At 33.7% G+C, this 11,034-nt stretch overlaps 1 pseudogene; it reads left to right on the plus strand.

Annotated features, from left to right (window-relative positions):
- Positions 1 to 266: 266 nt before the first annotated feature.
- On the plus strand, positions 267 to 391 carry LOC141416010 (small nucleolar RNA SNORA51; annotated as a pseudogene).
- The last annotated feature ends 10,643 nt before the right edge of the window (positions 392 to 11,034 follow it).

The raw sequence follows: 11,034 nt of genomic DNA on the forward strand, positions 1-11,034 counted from the left end.
GGCAGAGATTCCAAAAGAGACTTTAGAGGTCAGACAAAACCAGAATAAACATATAAGACACTTTCAGGACCTCATGCATACTGGTAATTCACTTCTTAAGGTACCAGTTAAATTATGAAGTTGTATTAGGAAGGGACTTAAAATGTCACAGCAGAGAGTATATAAAAAGTAGAACAAAGATTTTTTTTTGCTTCCTTTTAATATTCTTATACTGACTCCAAGGATTCAAAGATTATAGCTCAGAACCACTCAAAAGAATTCCTACTTTCCTCATGGTGCTTATCACAGACTGTGTTCTTACACTAACTGTATAGAACGAGGAAGGAAAAGTAAACCTAGCCCATACTCCTCAGTTTAGGCCCTGTGCCTGGTCTGGAGTGGGAAGACATGGAATAAGAGAAAAAAAAATTCCCTCTGAACATATTAAGCTAGCTATTGAATGAATATGGAGGGTTAAAGACTTGATGAAGTCCTTAAAAGTAGGCTTGATTCAGTCCAGGCTTAATTAAGTACTCATTTTCCATCAGTAGAAAGGGTCAATCTGTTCTGAAGAGAAGCAATAATCTAGATCCTTATAAAATTTTAATTTACCTTGTATCATGTAATAAAATAGTTTCTAAGCATTCCAACAGGAAGGATATATTAAAAATGAAAAAGAAGACAGAAAAGGGAAGCACTAGAAATCTGTACATTGGAATTATCTAACAAAAACTTTAAAGGAATTATAACTCATATGTTCATTAAAATAGAGTAAAAAAGTGATGGAAAAGATATGCCTATAAATAATTTCTCCAGATGAATAAATTTATTAAAATACATTACATTAAACTTTCTGCCAGGTGCCGGTGGCACACACCTGTAATACTAGTTACTAGGGAGGCTGAGATAAGGAGAGTCATGGTTTGCGGCTAGGCCAGGAAAATCATTTGAGAGATTTCAACCAGTAGCTGGCACAGTGGTGTGCTCTTGTCCTCCTGAACTGTATGGGAGGCTGTGATTAAGATGACGGTCCTTCCAGACAAGCCTCAGCAAAAGAGTTTGTAAGACTCCATTTCAATGGAAAACAAGTGGGTATGCTGGTACATGCCTGTCATCCCAGCAGGAGTGGAAGCATAAAATAAGAGAATTCCAGTCCAGGCTGACCTGGGCAAAAAGTCTGGAGAATCTGTCCCCAAAATAACCAGAGCACACTTCTGATAGAGCACCTGACTGGCAAACAGGGAACCTTGAATTCAAACCCCAGTGTAGATTACAAAAAAGAAGCCTTTCTGAGTGAAATATCTCAAATGGGGAATTGAACATGTCAGTGAGCAAGATGGGATGATAGTAGAGAATATTCTCATGGAAATACAGTGAGAACACACGAGGGGTACAGAAAAGTGGATATAAGGCTGTGGTAGGAAGAGGGTGACTTCAGATAGAAATTAGGAGCTGAATAATTAATTCTTACACAGGCTAAATTAAATGTTTGGCTGTTATTTCAAGTGTAAGGAGAAGAAATTGAAATATTTTAAGCTGTCGAGTAAATGACCAGTTATAAATTTTGAAGATTACTATGGCTTCTCATGTGGATGGTGGGAGGGAGAGGCTATTTTGGAAGCAAATATATTACAGATAATCATGGGTAGTGATTTAGATTATTAGGTAGCAATAGAGGAGTTTGTTGGATATATTTTGCAAATTGGCTTTAAGAAATTGATATGGGAGATAAAAATATAAAGAATCATTATAAAAATTATGAGTTATTTCCTCATGAAGAGTTAGAAAGTTAAATTATTTTAATGAATTATTTAAGGGATTGGAGAAAATGAGACAATTCACTTAGCTGTTATTTTGCTTACCTTGATTTTAAAACTATTTGCTTTAATTAAAGCTTTTGAATATTCAAGTGTATCCTTTGTTTTAGACACTGTCTCCCTTTGCTGTATACTTGGTCTTTATGCATTCTTTAATTGGACAGCACTGGGTGTCAATTTGATTCTATAATCATTGTGTCTGTTGACATAACAATTCATATTCACAGCAAGAATTATAGCGTGTGTAAGAAAGAGAGAAAAATATTCACTTAGTGTATGTCAGTTATCTCATTATGATAATTAGTAGAGAATATAAAAAAGTGGTAGTCAAGTTCCAAGGTTTCATTATACTTTATTTTACTGCGTCAATATTTGTAGCATTTTTTTCATGTTAGCTGTAAAGAAAAAAGCTTGAATACACAGTTTATCTCCTCCACAAATGTGATTGTATTAATGTTAACTATAGTTCCTTTGATGTTGCCTCCCAACTCTTCACCAAAATGGCAAAAGTTGTTTATAACTTGAATAAAATTACAAAAGACAGGGAAATCCTAAGGGATTACAAGAATAACTGTTATAATTTCTATTTGCTACTCTTGTTACTGTTGCTCTTTAAGCTATCTAGATAGATGATTAGAAAAATAAGTGAGTAGATGATATAAATAGAGAAAAGTGATAACAAAAGTGAATGTGAACCTTAACCAGAAAGCTCAAACACTGCATTAGCCTAACAGGCACATCTGAGTGTTTGCATGTGTTTTGGATCATTCTTGAAGCAGGAGTGGGAGGAACCAAGAGTAATAGGGACTGTGATAAAATAGACATTGAAAAGGACCTTCTGCCTAAATGAGTTTTTCAGGCTAATGTCCCCTTATTAGAAGTCATTTTTACAATTCTACGGAAAGTTTTTTCCTGTGTCCAATATGAGATGCGATCTCCAATGAATAAACAACTTGGCACTCTTTTCTAGGCTTTGAAATAATAAAGGATTTCTACTGTTCCCATTATCACATTAACTTGGATTAATTGATCTATTCATTATCTGCCAAGTTACAGATAATTTGGTCTAAGAAAAAAGAAACAAGTATGTTTTCCAGCAGGCCAGAAACCATGTAAGCTTCTTATCTTGAGGCTGTGCTCTAAAGAGATGCCAGGATGGTGTGGCAGAGTTTATGGCAGAGTTTCTAGGCATGGCCACGGTCCTGCATGCTCCATGGAGCTGATGAGTAAAATCTTCAATAGGCAGTTGCAGCCAACATAGAGAATTTCAGAGAAAATTTGAGTAGCTAAGAATTATGCCAATGAGCAGTCCTTGCAATGAATGTCATAGAAGGCTATTGATACTGTTTTCCTATAATTAATTTTTAAATTTCCATAGGATTCACCCTAAATGATGAGAAAGTGTCTGAACTGTACAGAAGAAAATTCTGTAGATGGTTTGGTACGTGTCTGAGCTGTAATCTAATACACAAGCTTTGCTGAAATTTTGGTGATTACTTTTTGCCCAGCTTGTAAAAGTACTATCTCAAGATGGAAATGTGTTTCTTATCTCTCTGGTTGTAAGAGAATATGAGTTCACCTCCAGTTGTAGTGCTAGTTAGATATACCTCAACTATGAATCTACTGTGCAAATAAAATGTTTCAATCTCAGCAAAAGATGGTCTTATATTTGAAATAATCACTTAAACCCAACCACACTAAAATAGTACAGTAAATCTACAAATCTCTAAATCAATGCCAATGATTAAAAAGAATACAGTTATGATATTACCTTCAATACCATAAGAATACAATGTGTGTATATGGACACATATCTTTTGTGATGTGTTTCCTGAACTTCAAGAGCCAAATAAGTAGAGATACATGAATAAATTTGGTCTCTTTAAATTATCTGATTATATATTTAAAAATATATCTTGATAAGTTTTATAGCCATTCAGAGCTCTTTTATTTCAACTTTCCCTTAATAAAAATTTAAAGCCAGCTTCATTCTCAGTTTCTGAATTTTTGTATAGTGTACCCAGTCTACAATATAGACTTTCAAAAAGTGCATATATCATAAAACATAGCCCCTTATAAATCCAGGATGGTTCATGATTTTTTTCAGATCAGACTTCAATTCTTTTCATTGTTAGCTTGTTATTATTTGTTTGAGGCATTATTCTGATTTCTGTTAATGTAACAAAATACTGGAGACTAGGTAATTTGTAAAGAGACTTATTTGTTTTACTGGGCTCAAGGTGTCTAGTGTCTGGAGCAAGAAACTCCTGGGTGCCTCATAATATGGCCAAGAAACAGAAAGGTACTCCCACATGCAGACAGGACCAAGTGCACTATATGAGTTTGGTATTCCAGATATTCCCCAAGTTGTCCACGAAGACTCAATTGTTGCTTTATTCTCTAGTACAGGGCATTTTAAACTATCTATATTTTCTTTAGTTATAAAACTAAAACCCTATATATATCAACTAATTCACATTCACAGTATAGTTGGAGTTGTGGAAAGAACATGTCTGTCTTCAACCAAATTCTTCCTTTCCCTCTCTCTCTCCCTCCCTCCTTTCTTTCTTTCTTTTTCTTTCTTTTCCTTTTTTCTCTCCCTCTTTCCTTTTCCAGTGGCTCACAGCATGCCAGGCATGCATTCTACAACTGAGATATACTCCTAGTCTTCAACCATATTTAAATAGCTTTTTGAACTAGCTAGAATATCCACAATAAATCTGAGACAAGTCAAGTACACTAATATATGTATATGTATGACTTTTCACACAGAGATAAGTGTGAATGTTATTAGGGAGGTAAATGTTAGGTGTATGTATTATATTTATATAGACTAGACCCTGTGGATATACACCTGTCTCTATTTCCCCACCTTAGCAAAATGACTGATCACAGGAAACCCTTAATAAAATTCTACTGAATGATCAGATATGTAAAATAAGTGCCAAAGATTCTTGCTCAGTGTATGATTCCATGAGATTAATTCTAATCGCATTAGCAAACTCCTCAACATGTCATGGACAACTCAACTTACTAGTGATGTCCTACTTTTTATTTTAATTCTTCTTACACACATTTCTAAAGACCAAAAACATAAACATTAAAGACTGAAAAAATAATAGCTAAAAGTCATTTCTTACTTTTGAAGTATTTAATTTATTTTATTCTAATCATGTCAGCATACAAGTATAAAAAGCAATGAATTGGTAGATGAAAAGCATAGTAAATTGAATTACTCCACTGCAAACTGAAATATAATCTGTTAACAATATGCAGCCTAATTTAAGAATATATTCCTGTAGCAGGTGTCTGTCTCAGAAAGTCACAGCAGTTCAACTTTGGTTAATCACAGCCTGCTGGAGGAACATATCACATCCATGTTAAGCAAAGGGAAAGCTGTAACCACTAACATCGTTTCTATAGATAATTTTCCTGGATTTTTGTTGCCAATAAATATGCCTGCCCACATTGGTGGGCAGATTTATTTAAACAGATCTCCAAGTTCTGAATACCATCCAATTTACAAATTATTCTCTGCTCAAATAAATTTTGCTAAACTTATTTTGTCCAATGATTTTCTTTTATCAACACAAAATTATATTCTAGAAACATATATAATTTCAGTCACAAAGTATTCTAATCAGTCCCTTTGTGCTAAATCATTTCCAAATATAAGAAATTCACTTTACTATTTGCAAATTATTTTACTTCTTGTCAGGAATAGTAGCATATATTTATTAAATTATATTTATGTCAACCTAATTTAGAGAAGTGGTCCACCAAACCTAATGCTAAGAGAATCATTTTGATTATGAGTTTTGTTATATACATAGATTAAATTAAAAAATTGCACACATATTTATTTATGCATTTCTGCCATTGTAATTCACTCTCTTCATTATGTGATTGCTTTTGGGGCATTCATCCATGCCCCATGATCACCCACTTTAAATCTACTGGAGTAACTACAATGCTTGACTCAGCTCATTGACTTTTAAAGAATCAGTTCATGTATATCAAGAAAACTTTAATGTCCTTTTTACAGGACAACAAATATTGGTTCAATATATTTATGAATGGAATCAAGTGATGATGGTAAAGGTTTATATACACATTACATGTTATGCTAATGTTGAAAATCAGCTTTTCCCCTATTAGTTGTATGACCTGAAAACTCATTTCATTCACCTTAAAATGGGCAAAATTCATAGGGTTGTTTTTGGTACTAAAAAGATTTTACATAGGGCATATTAAAGGAAATAAGACATGAAAAGCATTTAGAGCAATTATGCAATTGTACATAGGCTTAATAAATGGCTATTGTAACATCTCACATGTATATTCAAATAGTGGTTCTTAAGCAATTGCCTGTGTTTCATTTTCAAAACAATATATAATGCAAATGGTTTAGAAGATATATAGAATTTTTGACTCAAGAGAAGACAAGATCCTTTCAGATTTCAGCACTGAAATGACTAGGTTCAGTATTAACATTGAACAAAAATGGCTTATGGCTTCAGAGCATTGGTATGACTTCTTGGTCTGAATTTCCTGATGATATGCCTGGCTAAGCACCAGTTTCCAGGTAGTCTGGATGAGTCCTATTTCTATCCTTCATGGTCCCTAAGAAATTTAAGGAGCTCTATACCCGTGATCTAAGAGACATTGGGGTTAGGCTTCTCTATTCCTGGTAAGCACAAAATCCAGATGCTCAATGGAAGTTTATACAAATGATACAAGCTTTGCAACCTGAGTATGAAGGACTGAGTTAACTAAGTAATCTGCACAAATTACAAACAAGGAGAATTAAAGTCTTCTAGGAAATGGTTTAGGCAGAATTAATTAATAATCACCCTTGAAGCATGGGGATATTACTTAATTTTTTCATGTTTTATATGAAAATGTGAGTAGTATTTTAAAGCTCTAACTGATTTATCCCAAGTATAGCTATAATATTGCAAAAGATCATACCCAAGATCCTACATAGATAATGTAAAATAATTCATTATTAAAAACATGTATAAGGTTGACTGCAATGCATGCATATAATAATGTTCATACAGGGTACAGGATTGGGAAGTCAAAGAAGATTTTGGAAAAGAAAGCTGTAGATAGGCTGGTGAAACCTGGGAAGACCTGAGATGAGTGTTTCAAAAGACTACTCACTACATTTTAACCACATCCCTGGACTTATTTCTTTGAAATCACCAGAAAAGAAAGACCTCACAAACTGATCACTTTGGAAAGTAAAAGCTGGAGAAACATTTAAATCCTGATCATGAGCAACAAGAATAACACAATTTTAATCACAAGTGAGCTATTTGTAACATTGTTGCAACTTGAATGCTAAGGGATTTATGTTTTAAGGCAAAAAATCCCTGGAGATCTGCTGATAGTACCTAGCCTTAATGCTGGCTGATTGCGTATATGGACTTTGACTAAGACTTTTTACATCCTGAGGGGAAATCCCAACAAATAGTTACCTGTGATTAATTGACTACAAAATGTCACCATTATACTTTTTATTTTATTTATCTACTTAATTTTATTATACATATACATACATATGTATATATGTTTTTGTTGTTGGTTTGTTTGGTTTTTTTTTTTTTTTTGCTTTTTGAGGCAGGGTCTTGCTCTGTAACCCCGACTGTCCTCCAAGTTGTGATCTTCCTGCTTCAGTCTCCCAAATGCTGCAATTGCAGGCAGGTAAGACCCAGCCTTCACACTTCTTAATGTAGAAAAAAAATGCTCTCAACTGGAAGGAAAACAGTTCCTATTTGAGTCTGGTACCAGGGGAGAGGGGAGGATGTAAGGAAAGGGTGTAGGAGGGGAATATGATGGAAATATTATGTACTTATGTTTGAAACTGTAAAGATGAGACCTGTTGAAACTATTCTAGGAATGAGGGAGGGGAAGATAAAGGATAATGAAGGAGGGGGTGAATCTAACTTTGATATATTATAAGAACTTTTGTAAAGGTCACAATGTACCCTAGTACAACAATAATATGATAATTTAAAAAGAAAACCAATAAAAGTTTGAATATTCGATTGCTGCATTCCTGATAATCTGGTCTCCCTCCTTTACTTGGAAAATCAGTCTCATGTCTATGTGTTAAGTATTCATAAGGAATATTGTTCTAGGATAAGTAATATGGAAAACAGTGATTTCCCAAAAGTGTCTATGTATGATTTTGTTTTAGTCAGGACAAGAGTGAGTGCTAAATTAGCAGGACTTAGACATTTTTTACAGAGGAAAATCTAACATCTATAATTTATTACATGTTTACAGGGAAAATCCAAGTTCTTATTACTAAAGGGACAAAATCAATCATTTGAGGTTAAATAAAAGAAAGGGTAGGAAAGTAGTCTTTGCAAGAATATCTATTTGCTACACTACCAATCAAGGCAACTAAGATAAACTTACTTTATTTATATTTGATTCCAAAGATTTTGAATACATACTTTTTCAGAAATTGCAGAAGCACCATTATAAATAAGCACAGTATGGTTTTTCTAGAACCACCTTGATGAGTGGAATGCATATTGCACTGAAGATTTTAGCATGAAAATATAAAATAAACATGATACCAATTTGCCATCTGGTATGTTGTAAATATATTGTTGTTTACCCTTTTCAGAAGCCCTAAATGAATTTTGTAATTGCTTCATTATCTGCAGTATGTGATACCTCCACAGCCATTCTAGTGATGACAACACATGGCTCCTTTAACAAAACGTAAAGCAAAATGCAGATACAGGTGAAGTCATTTCTGTCATTTCTGTATGTGTGTTTGTGTAGAAAATGTATCATGAAATAATGCCGTTGGTGCTTTGGTGCAGTGTTTGCATTGCAGCTATTGTCCCTTGCTTCAGACCTCTAAGTGCATCATTGAGAGTGCAGAGCATGATTTGCTCAAAATCAAATCAGAAGCAGAGCAGAGTTTAGCGATAAAAGATCATTGGGATATACCTCTACTGCAATTTTTCCTATTTGCTAGCTTTAATTCCACTGCCCTTTCTTTTAGGATGGTTACATAAGTGCATGATTAAATGGGTGAGAGAGCCACTTTTGCAGTACATTATTTTACTTTAGACTAGCAAGTATTCTAAATACGTAATTTCTGTAATCACAAATACTTAGGAAGATTGCTCTCTCAATCTTTCCTCTCTCAACAGACTAAAAGTCCTACAGACACTGATGTTATGGCATTGTGACTCACAGATATTCTTGACAAATAGTTTATGATGGACTCCTGATTCATTTGTTCCCTGAATTTGTTGGGACTCTGCAGTTAGGAAATATTTCACAAGGAGGGACATTATATGAAATATGCACCAGAATCTTGAGTGACCTCATAATGAGAATTTCATCCACAATGACCAATTGCATGTAGTTTCTGAATAGCAAGGTGGAAATTTCTAGGCACTTACCCTTTCTTGGACCCAGTAAGAACCGTAGGATGACAGAAATGAATGAGGTGTGGTCCAGTTGTATCTTTTACTGCTTCCATTATCTTATAAAGTATGTTAGAAACATATCTTTGCAAAAGTATTTGCTTTGTAAAATATCCTGCTATTACTACAGAAAATTCTATCCAGAAAAATCAGAACGCATACCCTTCTCCAATGAAAATGAAACATTCCCTTTGATAGATAGTCACCATATTGAGGCCAAAATAGCTATAAGAGAATGTAAATAATAAAAAATCTAGTTTCCAAACTGAATTAATTCTAACTTAAATAACATAAAAAGATTAGGATATTAAAATTATTTTAAATTAGACTATACACTTTTAAATAACCAAGAGGACAAAGAAGAACTCACATAATCAATTGGAAAATAATTTGAGATGAATAGAACATAAAACATTTATTTTTTTAAGGGAAAGAAATGTTAGAGGAAAATGTTCAGCCATAAATTCCTATGTTAAAACAAGGAAATTATCAAATCAATAACTTAAACTTCCAATTTCCAACATAGACAAAGAAGACAAACAAATAAGCCCAGAGTAAGTTGAACTAGAAATAATAAATATGAGAGTAAAATAAAGAAAAAAAATAGAAATATATAGAAAGAAAACCAATGAAAATATAACTTGGTTGATTGAATGAAAAACCAAACCTTTAACAGGAATAGCCTCCAAAAATTTCAAGTCTCACATTACTAAATTCAGGAAAGTTTGTCATTTCAATCCTTACAGAAGTGTAAGCATTTTAAAGATATCCTGAATAATCATATACTAAAAAAGTAGGAGACCAGACTAGACATATAACAAATGCAGAGTGTAGATTAGCAATTTTTTTGATTTCCTTAAAAAAATCACCCCATATACCAAACAATTCACTAGTGAATGCTATATAAATGATAAGAATTAATACTAATCACTAACTTTTCCAAAAAGAGAATATGATGGTATATGTACCAATTCATCAGGGTCCAGAAATACCTTAATGCTAAGATCAACATAGAAATAACAAAAATAAAATATGTTATATTTTCCTCATAATGTTTATAATAATGAAGCCATTTTGGAAAATATTTTCACAGTTCCTCATAGCGTTACCAAGTTATCCACCAATTCTACTTCTAAATATCTTTCTTTTTTATTGTTCATACAATACGTATATATGTTGTTTGGGCCATCTCTTCCCCCTGCCTCCACCCCTTCCTCACCTCCCTCGCTTCCAGGCAGAAGCTATTCTGTTCTCTTCTCCAATTTTGTTGAACCTAAGAGATAACAAGAAAGACATAGCATTTTTGGTAGTTTGAGATAAAGATAGCTATACAGAGAGATTCCTAGCATTGCTTCCATGCACATGTGTATTATAACCGGAATTGGTTCATCTCTACCAGACCTCTTCACTACTTCCTGGTCACCTTCCCATAGTGGCCTCTGTCAGTTTAAGATTACTTTATTTGCTCCTCTACAGTGAACACATCAAACACTTTCAAGTTTTAGGTTTCCTTCCCTTTCCCTATTCCTCCTGTATACGTTCTCCCCTTAGCATGTGACCCATACCAATTATATTACTGCTTTTGTTTTAGGTCTGTTATCTGCATATGAGGGAGAACATACGATTTTTGGCCTTCTGAGCCTGGCTAACTTCACTTAAGATGATGTTCTCCAGTTCCATCCATTTACTTGTGAATGACAAAATCTCATTCTTCTATGTGGCTGTGTAAAATTCCATTGTGTATAAATACTCCATTTGCTTAATTCATTCATTGGCAA

The sequence above is a fragment of the Castor canadensis genome, chromosome 13 (assembly GCF_047511655.1).
Source record: "Castor canadensis chromosome 13, mCasCan1.hap1v2, whole genome shotgun sequence".
NCBI lineage: Eukaryota > Metazoa > Chordata > Mammalia > Rodentia > Castoridae > Castor > Castor canadensis.